At 35.1% G+C, this 21,908-nt stretch overlaps 4 non-coding genes across 4 annotated transcripts; all 4 read left to right on the top strand.

The window, feature by feature from the left end:
• Positions 1-1,521: 1,521 nt before the first annotated feature.
• Trnak-uuu (transfer RNA lysine (anticodon UUU)) lies at positions 1,522-1,594 on the top strand. Its single transcript has one exon. It is a non-coding gene; the product is annotated as a tRNA-Lys (tRNA).
• Positions 1,595-9,060: 7,466 nt separating this feature from the next.
• Trnak-uuu (transfer RNA lysine (anticodon UUU)) lies at positions 9,061-9,133 on the top strand. The gene has a single exon. It is a non-coding gene; the product is annotated as a tRNA-Lys (tRNA).
• Positions 9,134-12,833: 3,700 nt separating this feature from the next.
• Trnak-uuu (transfer RNA lysine (anticodon UUU)) lies at positions 12,834-12,906 on the top strand. Its single transcript has one exon. It is a non-coding gene; the product is annotated as a tRNA-Lys (tRNA).
• A 7,460-nt stretch (positions 12,907-20,366) lies between these two features.
• Positions 20,367-20,439, top strand: Trnak-uuu (transfer RNA lysine (anticodon UUU)). Its single transcript has one exon. It is a non-coding gene; the product is annotated as a tRNA-Lys (tRNA).
• Positions 20,440-21,908: the final 1,469 nt, after the last annotated feature.

Raw genomic sequence — 21,908 nt, 5'->3', positions numbered from 1 at the left:
CATTTCCAGTAATGCTGCATATTAGTTCGTTAACTGAGAAATGAATGAGTCATAATTACCCAATAGTATTACGAATCTATGGTCATACACTAAAAAACAAACATAAGCAAAACCAAAACGGTTTGTAATACTGAACAAATAATTCAGTTAACAAAGTTGTAAAATGAAAATGTAAGAGGGACTCACAGCATTATGAATTGCATCCAAAATCATCCCAAAATGTTATCTTCAAGTCCAAAGGAATAGAATGTTCCGAATAAAATCTACATCCTCAAATGCATTGGTCTACCAACAGTTCTGATATATCACAATGGCATTTTCAAGAATTCTTTAGAAATAATTCACAATAGGCCAAAAATAATATTTTAACCCACATAGCATTTTGTGGCTCCAATGAATAATTCAAACAAATGTTTGCTTCCAAATAATATCTAAACACAACAATAAATATATCTGAAGAATAATGTTACAAGAAGAACATACAAAATATGATTGACCAAATAGTCCAACTCCACGTACTTAAATAAAGACATAAGGACTGAAAACTCATTAGCTACTACTCACTACGTGACAATGAACAAATATCCCTAAAAGCTCCGGTGGCCTAGTAATTACAGCGTACGCCTCGGATGCGGGAGTTCGTGGGATCGATCCCCGGCCGAGTCATACCAAAGACTTGCAAATATGGTACTAACAGCTGCCTTGCTTGGAGCTCAGCATTAAGAGGTTAGTGTTAGGACTGGTCGGCCGGGTCTCAGGATAAAGTGACTGGGTGGGACATCATGCCACATGTCTGCGGCATGATGCCCCAGTGCTAGCCATCACTATAAACTGCCACACTGCAGACATCGTAGCGATATGACTGACAAATTCTTAAAAGCTACCTTAAAAATACAAATCACATGCACACACAAACACACACACACACACACACACAAATCTCCCATGTCGTAGAAATAAAACCACCACATCTAACACACACCTTCCGTATTTATGTATTTTCTCCTGTACCGATCCATAGAAGAAAATCACAAATATGTATAGAGAACAATTAATTGGAAGCAAGTTTATCAACTTACAGGTACTATTTAATTGATTATGTAGTGTGTAAGCATTGCTTTCTCTGGAAACAAAAAATTTCAAGATAGGTGATTTTCACATGTGTAATTAACTGAGAGAAATTAAGGAAAGAATGCGAAGATTTAAGAGAAGAGCAGAAGGATAGTGTTTGTGTTGTCCGGACTGTAAAATCATAACTGTTAACACAAAGAAACAATGACTAGTCTTAACTTTAGCAACTTGCTCGGCTAATGACACATTTGTGCATTTCCTTATGCAGCAAAATTTAAATTCCTCCGTGAATGGTTGATTGCCATATAAACTGGATTATTGTTTCCATAAGGGGCTAACATCTAAGATCCAATCAATCCTAGACGCTAGCTATGTGAAGTTGATGAGATAACGATTAACCATGTTGCGCATAACTACCCGAGCCAACATTCGACCATGCATTAACAAGTAGCCCGCCTAGCTCAGTCGGTAGAGCATCAGACTTTTAATCTGAGGGTCGTGAGTTCGAGTCCCACGGTGGGCGTACAATTTTTAATACCATTACAAATTTATACTACACTTTGTACACGCGTCTATTTAGCTACAAATAGGTGTGATGGTAAATGTCCCACAGAAACGTTTTTATTTTCTCATATAATCATTTTTATGTTGAATTTTGATATCCTCTTTTTCAAATTCATTAGCTTGTCAATGTCTTTCTGGTTTCCACACAGCCCTCAGAAAGGTACTGATTATGGTAGTGACCCTGTATGTACCCATCCAGATAAAAAGTGAATGAAATATGTAAGTTCATTTACATATTCTATATACTTCTATTGAAGCGTTTTGTTTTGTAATTCAATAGTGTTGGGATTTTTCTATCCTATCCTTGTACTGGTGTATATTTTTGTTTGTTATCTAATATTTTCGAGCTCTTAGCGCTTTAACGTCTTAGGCGCTGTACTAAGTCCACATAAATGTTATTATTATTATTATTATTATTATTATTATTATTATTGTTATTATTTTTATTATTATTATTATTATTACTATTATTATTATTATTATCAATTGTGGGAATTTCCAAAATACTGATAATCAATTCTTCCGAATTATTTCTTCATTTTGATTTAGCAACTAAAATTGTAAGTCAGCAAAAATTCATTTTTACGACTAACATCTTTCTTTCTTTCCTTTTTTTTTTTTTTGGGTCATTTATTTTTATTCTTCATTTTTGTGTTTTAACCATTAATATCACCGCACCGGATTGCGCGATCCTTGTGGCCACTGCTTTCGAGTGTCCGATAGCCCGTAATCATACTTCCCACAAAACTGTGAACTCATTATTGTAACCTTCATGACTTGATCTAAGATAGGTTTCTTTCACATATGTACGGTGCAGTCTTTATTTTCTCCACGTTGCAAAGTTTCATCTAACTCATCAGAACAGGAAAGAACTGACAGTACCCTGCAGTGCTAGTCTCTTTTCTTCTCTTCTTTTTAAGACATATTAACTTTTAGTCGCAGATTTTAAAATTCCTTTGAGATTTGTGTTACATTGCGAATTACATATTATGTTATTGTTTGAATCGTAAAATTAATGCCTTTAATTCTCAAACGATGCATTGCATTCTTTAGCTTACTTAAATCGAGAACTATTATCAAAACTCGCAATTGATAAATCATTTTTAAAAAATCCATATTTTCATTCATTTAGATTGAGCATCCGAAACTGGACGGCAACAATTTAATTTTAAGACTTAGTATTTTCACCAATACAATCATCGCATTCTATACCGCGATGTTGTGACCACCGAATTCAGGTGTCCGAGAGGCGGTGATCGTACCTCCATTAAAACCGTGAACACATCCTGCATGCATATCTCATGCAGTTATTGTTGATTGAAACGAGAAGTGTTTATACGTCTTCACGGTGCATTCTTCGTTTTGTCTCCATTACAACGTTTGAATAAACAATTTAGAACACGAAACAACTGATAGTAGCTTGCAGTGGTAGTGTCTCATTACTTTAAACATATTGTCTGTTAGGTGGAGCTTTTAGACTGGCGTTGACTTTTGTGCTTCTGTCCGTATATTTTAATAATATTCGTATCATAATATGAATGCATTCAATTTGCATATGATATAGTGGATGCGTTAGATTTACTGGAATCAAGAAGAAATGCTGACAGAATGATCAACATCTCTTAGAGTTGATTAAATTGGGTACTCTATCCCCTTCGCATGGACATGTGGATACGCTCTCATTTAGGGACATTTTAGGAAAGGAGAGAAATACTTGCAGGTATATCTATATTCATTTTGACAACAATTGAAAATCAGTGGAAGCTAAATCATAACCACCTACCCTCGGACTTTCACCCATGACCCTTAGATTAAATGTCGGATGCTCTAGCGACTGAGATTGGGGCACTACTCATCCAAATTCTGTCAGTTTGTCAGTCTCGGATTTTGCTGCGTAGCCCTTTCCATTACATATTTAAAGGGCGCGGCCATATTTGTATCACATGACGTTTAGCAGTTATGGTGCAGATAGATGCCCAGAGCTCGGTTCAAACGAAAATGCTTTTCTTTACATTTCACGTCAATATCATTTCATTGCACAAGTCTTTGGAATTAAGAGTTTTTTGTTATGAAAACAAAATTCAGTAAATGCGTCCCCCACTGCTGCCATCATATTTGCATTTCCAGTAATGCTGCATATTAGTTCGTTAACTGAGAAATGAATGAGTCATAATTACCCAATAGTATTACGAATCTATGGTCATACACTAAAAAACAAACCTAAGCAAAACCAAAACGGTTTGTAATACTGAACAAATAATTCAGTTACCAAAGTTGTAAAATGAAAATGTAAGAGGGACTTACAGCATTATGAATTGCATCCAAAATCATCCCAAAATGTTATCTTCAAGTCCAAAGGAATAGAATGTTCCGAATAAAATCTACATCCTCAAATGCATTGGTCTACCAACAGTTCTGATATATCACAATGGCATTTTCAAGAATTCTTTAGAAATAATTCACAATAGGCCAAAAATAATATTTTAACCCACATAGCATTTTGTGGCTCCAATGAATAATTCAAACAAATGTTTGCTTCCAAATAATATCTAAACACAACAATAAATATATCTGAAGAATAATGTTACAAAAAGAACATACAAAATATGATTGACCAAATAGTCCAACTCCACGTACTTAAATAAAGACATAAGGACTGAAAACTCATTAGCTACTACTCACTACGTGACAATGAACAAATATCCCTAAAAGCTCCGGTGGCCTAGTAATTACAGCGTACGCCTCGGATGCGGGAGTTCGTGGGATCGATCCCCGGCCGAGTCATACCAAAGACTTACAAATATGGTACTAACAGCTGCCTCGCTTGGAGCTCAGCATTAAGAGGTTAGTGTTAGGACTGGTCGGCCGGGTCTCAGGATAAAGTGACTGGGTGGGACATCATGCCACATGTCTGCGGCATGATGCCCCAGTGCTAGCCATCACTATAAACTGCCACACTGCAGACATCGTAGCGATATGACTGACAAATTCTTAAAAGCTACCTTAAAAATACAAATCACATGCACACACAAACACACACACACACACACACACACACAAATCTCCCATGTCGTAGAAATAAAACCACCACATCTAACACACACCTTCCGTATTTATGTATTTTCTACTGTACCGATTCATAGAAGAAAATCACAAATATGTATAGAGAACAATTAATTGGAAGCAAGTTTATCAACTTACAGGTACTATTTAATTGATTATGTAGTGTGTAAGCATTGCTTTCTCTGGAAACAAAAAATTTCAAGATAGGTGATTTTCACATGTGTAATTAACTGAGAGAAATTAAGGAAAGAATGCGAAGATTTAAGAGAAGAGCAGAAGGATAGTGTTTGTGTTGTCCGGACTGTAAAATCATAATTGTTAACACAAAGAAACAATGACTAGTCTTAACTTTAGCAACTTGCTCGGCTAATGACACATTTGTGCATTTCCTTATGCAGCAAAATTTAAATTCCTCCGTGAATGGTTGATTGCCATATAAACTGGATTATTGTTTCCATAAGGGGCTAACATCTAAGATCCAATCAATCCTAGACGCTAGCTATGTGAAGTTGATGAGATAACGATTAACCATGTTGCGCATAACTACCCGAGCCAACATTCGACCATGCATTAACAAGTAGCCCGCCTAGCACAGTCGGTAGAGCATCAGACTTTTAATCTGAGGGTCGTCAGTTCGAGTCCCACGGTGGGCGTACAATTTTTAATACCATTACAAATTTATACTACACTTTGTACACGCGTCTATTTAGCTACAAATAGGTGTGATGGTAAATGTCCCACAGAAACGTTTTTATTTTCTCATATAATCATTTTTATGTTGAATTTTGATATCCTCTTTTTCAAATTCATTAGCTTGTCAATGTCTTTCTGGTTTCCACACAGCCCTCAGAAAGGTACTGATCATGGTAGTGACCCTGAATGTACCCATCCACATAAAAAGTGAATGAAATATGTAAGTTCATTTACATATTCTATATACTTCTATTGAAGCGTTTTGTTTTGTAATTCAATAGTGTTGGGATTTTTCTATCCTATCCTTGTACTGGTGTATATTTTTGTTTGTTATCTAATATTTTCGAGCTCTTAGCACTTTAACGTCTTAGGCGCTGTACTAAGTCCACATAAATGTTATTATTATTATTATTATTATTATTATTATTATTATTATTATTAATATTATTATTGTTATTATTTTTATTATTATTATTATTATTATTATTATTATTATTATTATTATTATTATTATTATTAATTGTGGGAATTTCCAAAATACTGATAATCAATTCTTCCGAATTATTTCTTCATTTTGATTTAGCAACTAAAATTGTAAGTCAGCAAAAATTCATTTTTACGACTAACATCTTTCTTTCTTTCCTTTTTTTTTTTTGGGTCATTTATTTTTATTCTTCATTTTTGTGTTTTAACCATTAATATCACCGCACCGGATTGCGCGATCCTTGTGGCCACTGCTTTCGAGTGTCCGATAGCCCGTAATCATACTTCCCACAAAACTGTGAACTCATTATTGTAACCTTCATGACTTGATCTAAGATAGGTTTCTTTCACATATGTACGGTGCAGTCTTTATTTTCTCCACGTTGCAAAGTTTCATCTAACTCATCAGAACAGGAAAGAACTGACAGTACCCTGCAGTGCTAGTCTCTTTTCTTCTCTTCTTTTTAAGACATATTAACTTTTAGTCGCAGATTTTAAAATTCCTTTGAGATTTGTGTTACATTGCGAATTACATATTATGTTATTGTTTGAATCGTGAAATTAATGCATTTAATTCTCAAACGATGCATTGCATTCTTTAGCTTACTTAAATCGAGAACTATTATCAAAACTCGCAATTGATAAATCATTTTTAAAAAATCCATATTTTCATTCATTTAGATTGAGCATCCGAAACTGGACGGCAACAATTTAATTTTAAGACTTAGTATTTTCACCAATACAATCATCGCATTCTATACCGCGATGTTGTGACCACCGAATTCAGGTGTCCGAGAGGCGGTGATCGTACCTCCATTAAAACCGTGAACACATCCTGCATGCATATCTCATGCAGTTATTGTTGATTGAAACGAGAAGTGTTTATACGTCTTCACGGTGCATTCTTCGTTTTGTCTCCATTACAACGTTTGAATAAACAATTTAGAACACGAAACAACTGATAGTAGCTTGCAGTGGTAGTGTCTCATTACTTTAAACATATTGTCTGTTAGGTGGAGCTTTTAGACTGGCGTTGACTTTTGTGCTTCTGTCCGTATATTTTAATAATATTCGTATCATAATATGAATGCATTCAATTTGCATATGATATAGTGGATGCGTTAGATTTACTGGAATCAAGAAGAAATGCTGACAGAATGATCAACATCTCTTAGAGTTGATTAAATTGGGTACTCTATCCCCTTCGCATGGACATGTGGATACGCTCTCATTTAGGGACATTTTAGGAAAGGAGAGAAATACTTGCAGGTATATCTATATTCATTTTGACAACAATTGAAAATCAGTGGAAGCTAAATCATAACCACCTACCCTCGGACTTTCACCCATGACCCTTAGATTAAATGTCGGATGCTCTAGCGACTGAGATTGGGGCACTACTCATCCAAATTCTGTCAGTTTGTCAGTCTCGGATTTTGCTGCGTAGCCCTTTCCATTACATATTTAAAGGGCGCGGCCATATTTGTATCACATGACGTTTAGCAGTTATGGTGCAGATAGATGCCCAGAGCTCGGTTCAAACGAAAATGCTTTTCTTTACATTTCACGTCAATATCATTTCATTGCACAAGTCTTTGGAATTAAGAGTTTTTTGTTATGAAAACAAAATTCAGTAAATGCGTCCCCCACTGCTGCCATCATATTTGCATTTCCAGTAATGCTGCATATTAGTTCGTTAACTGAGAAATGAATGAGTCATAATTACCCAATAGTATTACGAATCTATGGTCATACACTAAAAAACAAACCTAAGCAAAACCAAAACGGTTTGTAATACTGAACAAATAATTCAGTTAACAAAGTTGTAAAATGAAAATGTAAGAGGGACTTACAGCATTATGAATTGCATCCAAAATCATCCCAAAATGTTATCTTCAAGTCCAAAGGAATAGAATGTTCCGAATAAAATCTACATCCTCAAATGCATTGGTCTACCAACAGTTCTGATATATCACAATGGCATTTTCAAGAATTCTTTAGAAATAATTCACAATAGGCCAAAAATAATATTTTAACCCACATAGCATTTTGTGGCTCCAATGAATAATTCAAACAAATGTTTGCTTCCAAATAATATCTAAACACAACAATAAATATATCTGAAGAATAATGTTACAAGAAGAACATACAAAATATGATTGACCAAATAGTCCAACTCCACGTACTTAAATAAAGACATAAGGACTGAAAACTCATTAGCTACTACTCACTACGTGACAATGAACAAATATCCCTAAAAGCTCCGGTGGCCTAGTAATTACAGCGTACGCCTCGGATGCGGGAGTTCGTGGGATCGATCCCCGGCCGAGTCATACCAAAGACTTACAAATATGGTACTAACAGCTGCCTTGCTTGGAGCTCAGCATTAAGAGGTTAGTGTTAGGACTGGTCGGCCGGGTCTCAGGATAAAGTGACTGGGTGGGACATCATGCCACATGTCTGCGGCATGATGCCCCAGTGCTAGCCATCACTATAAACTGCCACACTGCAGACATCGTAGCGATATGACTGACAAATTCTTAAAAGCTACCTTAAAAATACAAATCACATGCACACACAAACACACACACACACACACACAAATCTCCCATGTCGTAGAAATAAAACCACCACATCTAACACACACCTTCCGTATTTATGTATTTTCTACTGTACCGATCCATAGAAGAAAATCACAAATATGTATAGAGAACAATTAATTGGAAGCAAGTTTATCAACTTACAGGTACTATTTAATTGATTATGTAGTGTGTAAGCATTGCTTTCTCTGGAAACAAAAAATTTCAAGATAGGTGATTTTCACATGTGTAATTAGCTGAGAGAAATTAAGGAAAGAATGCGAAGATTTAAGAGAAGAGCAGAAGGATAGTGTTTGTGTTGTCCGGACTGTAAAATCATAACTGTTAACACAAAGAAACAATGACTAGTCTTAACTTTAGCAACTTGCTCGGCTAATGACACATTTGTGCATTTCCTTATGCAGCAAAATTTAAATTCCTCCGTGAATGGTTGATTGCCATATAAACTGGATTATTGTTTCCATAAGGGGCTAACATCTAAGATCCAATCAATCCTAGACGCTAGCTATGTGAAGTTGATGAGATAACGATTAACCATGTTGCGCATAACTACCCGAGCCAACATTCGACCATGCATTAACAAGTAGCCCGCCTAGCTCAGTCGGTAGAGCATCAGACTTTTAATCTGAGGGTCGTGAGTTCGAGTCCCACGGTGGGCGTACAATTCTTAATACCATTACAAATTTATACTACACTTTGTACACGCGTCTATTTAGCTACAAATAGGTGTGATGGTAAATGTCCCACAGAAACGTTTTTATTTTCTCATATAATCATTTTTATGTTGAATTTTGATATCCTCTTTTTCAAATTCATTAGCTTGTCAATGTCTTTCTGGTTTCCACACAGCCCTCAGAAAGGTACTGATTATGGTAGTGACCCTGTATGTACCCATCCACATAAAAAGTGAATGAAATATGTAAGTTCATTTACATATTCTATATACTTCTATTGAAGCGTTTTGTTTTGTAATTCAATAGTGTTGGGATTTTTCTATCCTATCCTTGTTCTGGTGTATATTTTTGTTTGTTATCTAATATTTTCGAGCTCTTAGCGCTTTAACGTCTTAGGCGCTGTACTAAGTCCACATAAATGTTATTATTATTATTATTATTATTATTATTATTATTATTATTATTAATATTATTATTGTTATTATTTTTATTATTATTATTATTATTATTATTATTATTATTATTATTATCAATTGTGGGAATTTCCAAAATACTGATAATCAATTCTTCCGAATTATTTCTTCATTTTGATTTAGCAACTAAAATTGTAAGTCAGCAAAAATTCATTTTTACGACTAACATCTTTCTTTCTTTCCTTTTTTTTTTTTTGGGTCATTTATTTTTATTCTTCATTTTTGTGTTTTAACCATTAATATCACCGCACCGGATTGCGCGATCCTTGTGGCCACTGCTTTCGAGTGTCCGATAGCCCGTAATCATACTTCCCACAAAACTGTGAACTCATTATTGTAACCTTCATGACTTGATCTAAGATAGGTTTCTTTCACATATGTACGGTGCAGTCTTTATTTTCTCCACGTTGCAAAGTTTCATCTAACTCATCAGAACAGGAAAGAACTGACAGTACCCTGCAGAGCTAGTCTCTTTTCTTCTCTTCTTTTTAAGACATATTAACTTTTAGTCGCAGATTTTAAAATTCCTTTGAGATTTGTGTTACATTGCGAATTACATATTATGTTATTGTTTGAATCGTAAAATTAATGCATTTAATTCTCAAACGATGCATTGCATTCTTTAGCTTACTTAAATCGAGAACTATTATCAAAACTCGCAATTGATAAATCATTTTTAAAAAATCCATATTTTCATTCATTTAGATTGAGCATCCGAAACTGGACGGCAACAATTTAATTTTAAGACTTAGTATTTTCACCAATACAATCATCGCATTCTATACCGCGATGTTGTGACCACCGAATTCAGGTGTCCGAGAGGCGGTGATCGTACCTCCATTAAAACCGTGAACACATCCTGCATGCATATCTCATGCAGTTATTGTTGATTGAAACGAGAAGTGTTTATACGTCTTCACGGTGCATTCTTCGTTTTGTCTCCATTACAACGTTTGAATAAACAATTTAGAACACGAAACAACTGATAGTAGCTTGCAGTGGTAGTGTCTCATTACTTTAAACATATTGTCTGTTAGGTGGAGCTTTTAGACTGGCGTTGACTTTTGTGCTTCTGTCCGTATATTTTAATAATATTCGTATCATAATATGAATGCATTCAATTTGCATATGATATAGTGGATGCGTTAGATTTACTGGAATCAAGAAGAAATGCTGACAGAATGATCAACATCTCTTAGAGTTGATTAAATTGGGTACTCTATCCCGTTCGCATGGACATGTGGATACGCTCTCATTTAGGGACATTTTAGGAAAGGAGAGAAATACTTGCAGGTATATCTATATTCATTTTGACAACAATTGAAAATCAGTGGAAGCTAAATCATAACCACCTACCCTCGGACTTTCACCCATGACCCTTAGATTAAATGTCGGATGCTCTAGCGACTGAGATTGGGGCACTACTCATCCAAATTCTGTCAGTTTGTCAGTCTCGGATTTTGCTGCGTAGCCCTTTCCATTACATATTTAAAGGGCGCGGCCATATTTGTATCACATGACGTTTAGCAGTTATGGTGCAGATAGATGCCCAGAGCTCGGTTCAAACGAAAATGCTTTTCTTTACATTTCACGTCAATATCATTTCATTGCACAAGTCTTTGGAATTAAGAGTTTTTTGTTATGAAAACAAAATTCAGTAAATGCGTCCCCCACTGCTGCCATCATATTTGCATTTCCAGTAATGCTGCATATTAGTTCGTTAACTGAGAAATGAATGAGTCATAATTACCCAATAGTATTACGAATCTATGGTCATACACTAAAAAACAAACATAAGCAAAACCAAAACGGTTTGTAATACTGAACAAATAATTCAGTTAACAAAGTTGTAAAATGAAAATGTAAGAGGGACTCACAGCATTATGAATTGCATCCAAAATCATCCCAAAATGTTATCTTCAAGTCCAAAGGAATAGAATGTTCCGAATAAAATCTACATCCTCAAATGCATTGGTCTACCAACAGTTCTGATATATCACAATGGCATTTTCAAGAATTCTTTAGAAATAATTCACAATAGGCCAAAAATAATATTTTAACCCACATAGCATTTTGTGGCTCCAATGAATAATTCAAACAAATGTTTGCTTCCAAATAATATCTAAACACAACAATAAATATATCTGAAGAATAATGTTACAAGAAGAACATACAAAATATGATTGACCAAATAGTCCAACTCCACGTACTTAAATAAAGACATAAGGACTGAAAACTCATTAGCTACTACTCACTACGTGACAATGAACAAATATCCCTAAAAGCTCCGGTGGCCTAGTAATTACAGCGTACGCCTCGGATGCGGGAGTTCGTGGGATCGATCCCCGGCCGAGTCATACCAAAGACTTGCAAATATGGTACTAACAGCTGCCTTGCTTGGAGCTCAGCATTAAGAGGTTAGTGTTAGGACTGGTCGGCCGGGTCTCAGGATAAAGTGACTGGGTGGGACATCATGCCACATGTCTGCGGCATGATGCCCCAGTGCTAGCCATCACTATAAACTGCCACACTGCAGACATCGTAGCGATATGACTGACAAATTCTTAAAAGCTACCTTAAAAATACAAATCACATGCACACACAAACACACACACACACACACACACAAATCTCCCATGTCGTAGAAATAAAACCACCACATCTAACACACACCTTCCGTATTTATGTATTTTCTCCTGTACCGATCCATAGAAGAAAATCACAAATATGTATAGAGAACAATTAATTGGAAGCAAGTTTATCAACTTACAGGTACTATTTAATTGATTATGTAGTGTGTAAGCATTGCTTTCTCTGGAAACAAAAAATTTCAAGATAGGTGATTTTCACATGTGTAATTAACTGAGAGAAATTAAGGAAAGAATGCGAAGATTTAAGAGAAGAGCAGAAGGATAGTGTTTGTGTTGTCCGGACTGTAAAATCATAACTGTTAACACAAAGAAACAATGACTAGTCTTAACTTTAGCAACTTGCTCGGCTAATGACACATTTGTGCATTTCCTTATGCAGCAAAATTTAAATTCCTCCGTGAATGGTTGATTGCCATATAAACTGGATTATTGTTTCCATAAGGGGCTAACATCTAAGATCCAATCAATCCTAGACGCTAGCTATGTGAAGTTGATGAGATAACGATTAACCATGTTGCGCATAACTACCCGAGCCAACATTCGACCATGCATTAACAAGTAGCCCGCCTAGCTCAGTCGGTAGAGCATCAGACTTTTAATCTGAGGGTCGTGAGTTCGAGTCCCACGGTGGGCGTACAATTTTTAATACCATTACAAATTTATACTACACTTTGTACACGCGTCTATTTAGCTACAAATAGGTGTGATGGTAAATGTCCCACAGAAACGTTTTTATTTTCTCATATAATCATTTTTATGTTGAATTTTGATATCCTCTTTTTCAAATTCATTAGCTTGTCAATGTCTTTCTGGTTTCCACACAGCCCTCAGAAAGGTACTGATTATGGTAGTGACCCTGTATGTACCCATCCAGATAAAAAGTGAATGAAATATGTAAGTTCATTTACATATTCTATATACTTCTATTGAAGCGTTTTGTTTTGTAATTCAATAGTGTTGGGATTTTTCTATCCTATCCTTGTACTGGTGTATATTTTTGTTTGTTATCTAATATTTTCGAGCTCTTAGCGCTTTAACGTCTTAGGCGCTGTACTAAGTCCACATAAATGTTATTATTATTATTATTATTATTATTATTATTATTATTGTTATTATTTTTATTATTATTATTATTATTACTATTATTATTATTATTATCAATTGTGGGAATTTCCAAAATACTGATAATCAATTCTTCCGAATTATTTCTTCATTTTGATTTAGCAACTAAAATTGTAAGTCAGCAAAAATTCATTTTTACGACTAACATCTTTCTTTCTTTCCTTTTTTTTTTTTTTGGGTCATTTATTTTTATTCTTCATTTTTGTGTTTTAACCATTAATATCACCGCACCGGATTGCGCGATCCTTGTGGCCACTGCTTTCGAGTGTCCGATAGCCCGTAATCATACTTCCCACAAAACTGTGAACTCATTATTGTAACCTTCATGACTTGATCTAAGATAGGTTTCTTTCACATATGTACGGTGCAGTCTTTATTTTCTCCACGTTGCAAAGTTTCATCTAACTCATCAGAACAGGAAAGAACTGACAGTACCCTGCAGTGCTAGTCTCTTTTCTTCTCTTCTTTTTAAGACATATTAACTTTTAGTCGCAGATTTTAAAATTCCTTTGAGATTTGTGTTACATTGCGAATTACATATTATGTTATTGTTTGAATCGTAAAATTAATGCATTTAATTCTCAAACGATGCATTGCATTCTTTAGCTTACTTAAATCGAGAACTATTATCAAAACTCGCAATTGATAAATCATTTTTAAAAAATCCATATTTTCATTCATTTAGATTGAGCATCCGAAACTGGACGGCAACAATTTAATTTTAAGACTTAGTATTTTCACCAATACAATCATCGCATTCTATACCGCGATGTTGTGACCACCGAATTCAGGTGTCCGAGAGGCGGTGATCGTACCTCCATTAAAACCGTGAACACATCCTGCATGCATATCTCATGCAGTTATTGTTGATTGAAACGAGAAGTGTTTATACGTCTTCACGGTGCATTCTTCGTTTTGTCTCCATTACAACGTTTGAATAAACAATTTAGAACACGAAACAACTGATAGTAGCTTGCAGTGGTAGTGTCTCATTACTTTAAACATATTGTCTGTTAGGTGGAGCTTTTAGACTGGCGTTGACTTTTGTGCTTCTGTCCGTATATTTTAATAATATTCGTATCATAATATGAATGCATTCAATTTGCATATGATATAGTGGATGCGTTAGATTTACTGGAATCAAGAAGAAATGCTGACAGAATGATCAACATCTCTTAGAGTTGATTAAATTGGGTACTCTATCCCCTTCGCATGGACATGTGGATACGCTCTCATTTAGGGACATTTTAGGAAAGGAGAGAAATACTTGCAGGTATATCTATATTCATTTTGACAACAATTGAAAATCAGTGGAAGCTAAATCATAACCACCTACCCTCGGACTTTCACCCATGACCCTTAGATTAAATGTCGGATGCTCTAGCGACTGAGATTGGGGCACTACTCATCCAAATTCTGTCAGTTTGTCAGTCTCGGATTTTGCTGCGTAGCCCTTTCCATTACATATTTAAAGGGCGCGGCCATATTTGTATCACATGACGTTTAGCAGTTATGGTGCAGATAGATGCCCAGAGCTCGGTTCAAACGAAAATGCTTTTCTTTACATTTCACGTCAATATCATTTCATTGCACAAGTCTTTGGAATTAAGAGTTTTTTGTTATGAAAACAAAATTCAGTAAATGCGTCCCCCACTGCTGCCATCATATTTGCATTTCCAGTAATGCTGCATATTAGTTCGTTAACTGAGAAATGAATGAGTCATAATTACCCAATAGTATTACGAATCTATGGTCATACACTAAAAAACAAACCTAAGCAAAACCAAAACGGTTTGTAATACTGAACAAATAATTCAGTTAACAAAGTTGTAAAATGAAAATGTAAGAGGGACTTACAGCATTATGAATTGCATCCAAAATCATCCCAAAATGTTATCTTCAAGTCCAAAGGAATAGAATGTTCCGAATAAAATCTACATCCTCAAATGCATTGGTCTACCAACAGTTCTGATATATCACAATGGCATTTTCAAGAATTCTTTAGAAATAATTCACAATAGGCCAAAAATAATATTTTAACCCACATAGCATTTTGTGGCTCCAATGAATAATTCAAACAAATGTTTGCTTCCAAATAATATCTAAACACAACAATAAATATATCTGAAGAATAATGTTACAAAAAGAACATACAAAATATGATTGACCAAATAGTCCAACTCCACGTACTTAAATAAAGACATAAGGACTGAAAACTCATTAGCTACTACTCACTACGTGACAATGAACAAATATCCCTAAAAGCTCCGGTGGCCTAGTAATTACAGCGTACGCCTCGGATGCGGGAGTTCGTGGGATCGATCCCCGGCCGAGTCATACCAAAGACTTACAAATATGGTACTAACAGATGCCTCGCTTGGAGCTCAGCATTAAGAGGTTAGTGTTAGGACTGGTCGGCCGGGTCTCAGGATAAAGTGACTGGGTGGGACATCATGCCACATGTCTGCGGCATGATGCCCCAGTGCTAGCCATCACTATAAACTGCCACACTGCAGACATCGTAGCGATATGACTGACAAATTCTTAAAAGCTACCTTAAAAATACAAATCACATGCACACACACACACACACACACACACACACACACAAATCTCCCATGTCGTAGAAATAAAACCACCACATCTAACACACACCTTCCGTATTTATGTATTTTCTACTGTACCGATTCATAGAAGAAAATCACAAATATGTATAGAGAACAATTAATTGGAAGCAAGTTTATCAACTTACAGGTACTATTTAATTGATTATGTAGTGTGTAAGCATTGCTTTCTCTGGAAACAAAAAATTTCAAGATAGGTGATTTTCACATGTGTAATTAACTGAGAGAAATTAAAAGGAAAGAATGCGAAGATTTAAGAGAAGAGCAGAAGGATAGTGTTTGTGTTGTCCGGACTGTAAAATCATAATTGTTAACACAAAGAAACAATGACTAGTCTTAACTTTAGCAACTTGCTCGGCTAATGACACATTTGTGCATTTCCTTATGCAGCAAAATTTAAATTCCTCCGTGAATGGTTGATTGCCATATAAACTGGATTATTGTTTCCATAAGGGGCTAACATCTAAGATCCAATCAATCCTAGACGCTAGCTATGTGAAGTTGATGAGATAACGATTAACCATGTTGCGCATAACTACCCGAGCCAACATTCGACCATGCATTAACAAGTAGCCCGCCTAGCACAGTCGGTAGAGCATCAGACTTTTAATCTGAGGGTCGTCAGTTCGAGTCCCACGGTGGGCGTACAATTTTTAATACCATTACAAATTTATACTACACTTTGTACACGCGTCTATTTAGCTACAAATAGGTGTGATGGTAAATGTCCCACAGAAACGTTTTTATTTTCTCATATAATCATTTTTATGTTGAATTTTGATATCCTCTTTTTCAAATTCATTAGCTTGTCAATGTCTTTCTGGTTTCCACACAGCCCTCAGAAAGGTACTGATCATGGTAGTGACCCTGAATGTACCCATCCACATAAAAAGTGAATGAAATATGTAAGTTCATTTACATATTCTATATACTTCTATTGAAGCGTTTTGTTTTGTAATTCAATAGTGTTGGGATTTTTCTATCCTATCCTTGTACTGGTGTATATTTTTGTTTGTTATCTAATATTTTCGAGCTCTTAGCACTTTAACGTCTTAGGCGCTGTACTAAGTCCACATAAATGTTATTATTATTATTATTATTATTATTATTATTATTATTATTATTAATATTATTATTGTTATTATTTTTATTATTATTATTATTATTATTATTATTATTATTATTATTATTATTATTAATTGTGGGAATTTCCAAAATACTGATAATCAATTCTTCCGAATTATTTCTTCATTTTGATTTAGCAACTAAAATTGTAAGTCAGCAAAAATTCATTTTTACGACTAACATCTTTCTTTCTTTCCTTTTTTTTTTTTGGGTCATTTATTTTTATTCTTCATTTTTGTGTTTTAACCATTAATATCACCGCACCGGATTGCGCGATCCTTGTGGCCACTGCTTTCGAGTGTCCGATAGCCCGTAATCATACTTCCCACAAAACTGTGAACTCATTATTGTAACCTTCATGACTTGATCTAAGATAGGTTTCTTTCACATATGTACGGTGCAGTCTTTATTTTCTCCACGTTGCAAAGTTTCATCTAACTCATCAGAACAGGAAAGAACTGACAGTACCCTGCAGTGCTAGTCTCTTTTCTTCTCTTCTTTTTAAGACATATTAACTTTTAGTCGCAGATTTTAAAATTCCTTTGAGATTTGTGTTACATTGCGAATTACATATTATGTTATTGTTTGAATCGTGAAATTAATGCATTTAATTCTCAAACGATGCATTGCATTCTTTAGCTTACTTAAATCGAGAACTATTATCAAAACTCGCAATTGATAAATCATTTTTAAAAAATCCATATTTTCATTCATTTAGATTGAGCATCCGAAACTGGACGGCAACAATTTAATTTTAAGACTTAGTATTTTCACCAATACAATCATCGCATTCTATACCGCGATGTTGTGACCACCGAATTCAGGTGTCCGAGAGGCGGTGATCGTACCTCCATTAAAACCGTGAACACATCCTGCATGCATATCTCATGCAGTTATTGTTGATTGAAACGAGAAGTGTTTATACGTCTTCACGGTGCATTCTTCGTTTTGTCTCCATTACAACGTTTGAATAAACAATTTAGAACACGAAACAACTGATAGTAGCTTGCAGTGGTAGTGTCTCATTACTTTAAACATATTGTCTGTTAGGTGGAGCTTTTAGACTGGCGTTGACTTTTGTGCTTCTGTCCGTATATTTTAATAATATTCGTATCATAATATGAATGCATTCAATTTGCATATGATATAGTGGATGCGTTAGATTTACTGGAATCAAGAAGAAATGCTGACAGAATGATCAACATCTCTTAGAGTTGATTAAATTGGGTACTCTATCCCCTTCGCATGGACATGTGGATACGCTCTCATTTAGGGACATTTTAGGAAAGGAGAGAAATACTTGCAGGTATATCTATATTCATTTTGACAACAATTGAAAATCAGTGGAAGCTAAATCATAACCACCTACCCTCGGACTTTCACCCATGACCCTTAGATTAAATGTCGGATGCTCTAGCGACTGAGATTGGGGCACTACTCATCCAAATTCTGTCAGTTTGTCAGTCTCGGATTTTGCTGCGTAGCCCTTTCCATTACATATTTAAAGGGCGCGGCCATATTTGTATCACATGACGTTTAGCAGTTATGGTGCAGATAGATGCCCAGAGCTCGGTTCAAACGAAAATGCTTTTCTTTACATTTCACGTCAATATCATTTCATTGCACAAGTCTTTGGAATTAAGAGTTTTTTGTTATGAAAACAAAATTCAGTAAATGCGTCCCCCACTGCTGCCATCATATTTGCATTTCCAGTAATGCTGCATATTAGTTCGTTAACTGAGAAATGAATGAGTCATAATTACCCAATAGTATTACGAATCTATGGTCATACACTAAAAAACAAACCTAAGCAAAACCAAAACGGTTTGTAATACTGAACAAATAATTCAGTTAACAAAGTTGTAAAATGAAAATGTAAGAGGGACTTACAGCATTATGAATTGCATCCAAAATCATCCCAAAATGTTATCTTCAAGTCCAAAGGAATAGAATGTTCCGAATAAAATCTACATCCTCAAATGCATTGGTCTACCAACAGTTCTGATATATCACAATGGCATTTTCAAGAATTCTTTAGAAATAATTCACAATAGGCCAAAAATAATATTTTAACCCACATAGCATTTTGTGGCTCCAATGAATAATTCAAACAAATGTTTGCTTCCAAATAATATCTAAACACAACAATAAATATATCTGAAGAATAATGTTACAAGAAGAACATACAAAATATGATTGACCAAATAGTCCAACTCCACGTACTTAAATAAAGACATAAGGACTGAAAACTCATTAGCTACTACTCACTACGTGACAATGAACAAATATCCCTAAAAGCTCCGGTGGCCTAGTAATTACAGCGTACGCCTCGGATGCGGGAGTTCGTGGGATCGATCCCCGGCCGAGTCATACCAAAGACTTACAAATATGGTACTAACAGCTGCCTTGCTTGGAGCTCAGCATTAAGAGGTTAGTGTTAGGACTGGTCGGCCGGGTCTCAGGATAAAGTGACTGGGTGGGACATCATGCCACATGTCTGCGGCATGATGCCCCAGTGCTAGCCATCACTATAAACTGCCACACTGCAGACATCGTAGCGATATGACTGACAAATTCTTAAAAGCTACCTTAAAAATACAAATCACATGCACACACAAACACACACACACACACACACAAATCTCCCATGTCGTAGAAATAAAACCACCACATCTAACACACACCTTCCGTATTTATGTATTTTCTACTGTACCGATCCATAGAAGAAAATCACAAATATGTATAGAGAACAATTAATTGGAAGCAAGTTTATCAACTTACAGGTACTATTTAATTGATTATGTAGTGTGTAAGCATTGCTTTCTCTGGAAACAAAAAATTTCAAGATAGGTGATTTTCACATGTGTAATTAGCTGAGAGAAATTAAGGAAAGAATGCGAAGATTTAAGAGAAGAGCAGAAGGATAGTGTTTGTGTTGTCCGGACTGTAAAATCATAACTGTTAACACAAAGAAACAATGACTAGTCTTAACTTTAGCAACTTGCTCGGCTAATGACACATTTGTGCATTTCCTTATGCAGCAAAATTTAAATTCCTCCGTGAATGGTTGATTGCCATATAAACTGGATTATTGTTTCCATAAGGGGCTAACATCTAAGATCCAATCAATCCTAGACGCTAGCTATGTGAAGTTGATGAGATAACGATTAACCATGTTGCGCATAACTACCCGAGCCAACATTCGACCATGCATTAACAAGTAGCCCGCCTAGCTCAGTCGGTAGAGCATCAGACTTTTAATCTGAGGGTCGTGAGTTCGAGTCCCACGGTGGGCGTACAATTCTTAATACCATTACAAATTTATACTACACTTTGTACACGCGTCTATTTAGCTACAAATAGGTGTGATGGTAAATGTCCCACAGAAACGTTTTTATTTTCTCATATAATCATTTTTATGTTGAATTTTGATATCCTCTTTTTCAAATTCATTAGCTTGTCAATGTCTTTCTGGTTTCCACACAGCCCTCAGAAAGGTACTGATTATGGTAGTGACCCTGTATGTACCCATCCACATAAAAAGTGAATGAAATATGTAAGTTCATTTACATATTCTATATACTTCTATTGAAGCGTTTTGTTTTGTAATTCAATAGTGTTGGGATTTTTCTATCCTATCCTTGTTCTGGTGTATATTTTTGTTTGTTATCTAATATTTTCGAGCTCTTAGCGCTTTAACGTCTTAGGCGCTGTACTAAGTCCACATAAATGTTATTATTATTATTATTATTATTATTATTATTATTATTATTATTATTAATATTATTATTGTTATTATTTTTATTATTATTATTATTATTATTATTATTATTATTATTATTATCAATTGTGGGAATTTCCAAAATACTGATAATCAATTCTTCCGAATTATTTCTTCATTTTGATTTAGCAACTAAAATTGTAAGTCAGCAAAAATTCATTTTTACGACTAACATCTTTCTTTCTTTCCTTTTTTTTTTTTTGGGTCATTTATTTTTATTCTTCATTTTTGTGTTTTAACCATTAATATCACCGCACCGGATTGCGCGATCCTTGTGGCCACTGCTTTCGAGTGTCCGATAGCCCGTAATCATACTTCCCACAAAACTGTGAACTCATTATTGTAACCTTCATGACTTGATCTAAGATAGGTTTCTTTCACATATGTACGGTGCAGTCTTTATTTTCTCCACGTTGCAAAGTTTCATCTAACTCATCAGAACAGGAAAGAACTGACAGTACCCTGCAGAGCTAGTCTCTTTTCTTCTCTTCTTTTTAAGACATATTAACTTTTAGTCGCAGATTTTAAAATTCCTTTGAGATTTGTGTTACATTGCGAATTACATATTATGTTATTGTTTGAATCGTAAAATTAATGCATTTAATTCTCAAACGATGCATTGCATTCTTTAGCTTACTTAAATCGAGAACTATTATCAAAACTCGCAATTGATAAATCATTTTTAAAAAATCCATATTTTCATTCATTTAGATTGAGCATCCGAAACTGGACGGCAACAATTTAATTTTAAGACTTAGTATTTTCACCAATACAATCATCGCATTCTATACCGCGATGTTGTGACCACCGAATTCAGGTGTCCGAGAGGCGGTGATCGTACCTCCATTAAAACCGTGAACACATCCTGCATGCATATCTCATGCAGTTATTGTTGATTGAAACGAGAAGTGTTTATACGTCTTCACGGTGCATTCTTCGTTTTGTCTCCATTACAACGTTTGAATAAACAATTTAGAACACGAA

The sequence above is a fragment of the Sinohyriopsis cumingii genome, unplaced genomic scaffold (assembly GCF_028554795.1).
Source record: "Sinohyriopsis cumingii isolate HCF-2022 unplaced genomic scaffold, ASM2855479v2 utg001656l, whole genome shotgun sequence".
Classification (NCBI taxonomy): Eukaryota; Metazoa; Mollusca; class Bivalvia; order Unionida; family Unionidae; genus Sinohyriopsis; species Sinohyriopsis cumingii.
This window is presented reverse-complemented; position numbering and strand designations above follow the sequence as displayed.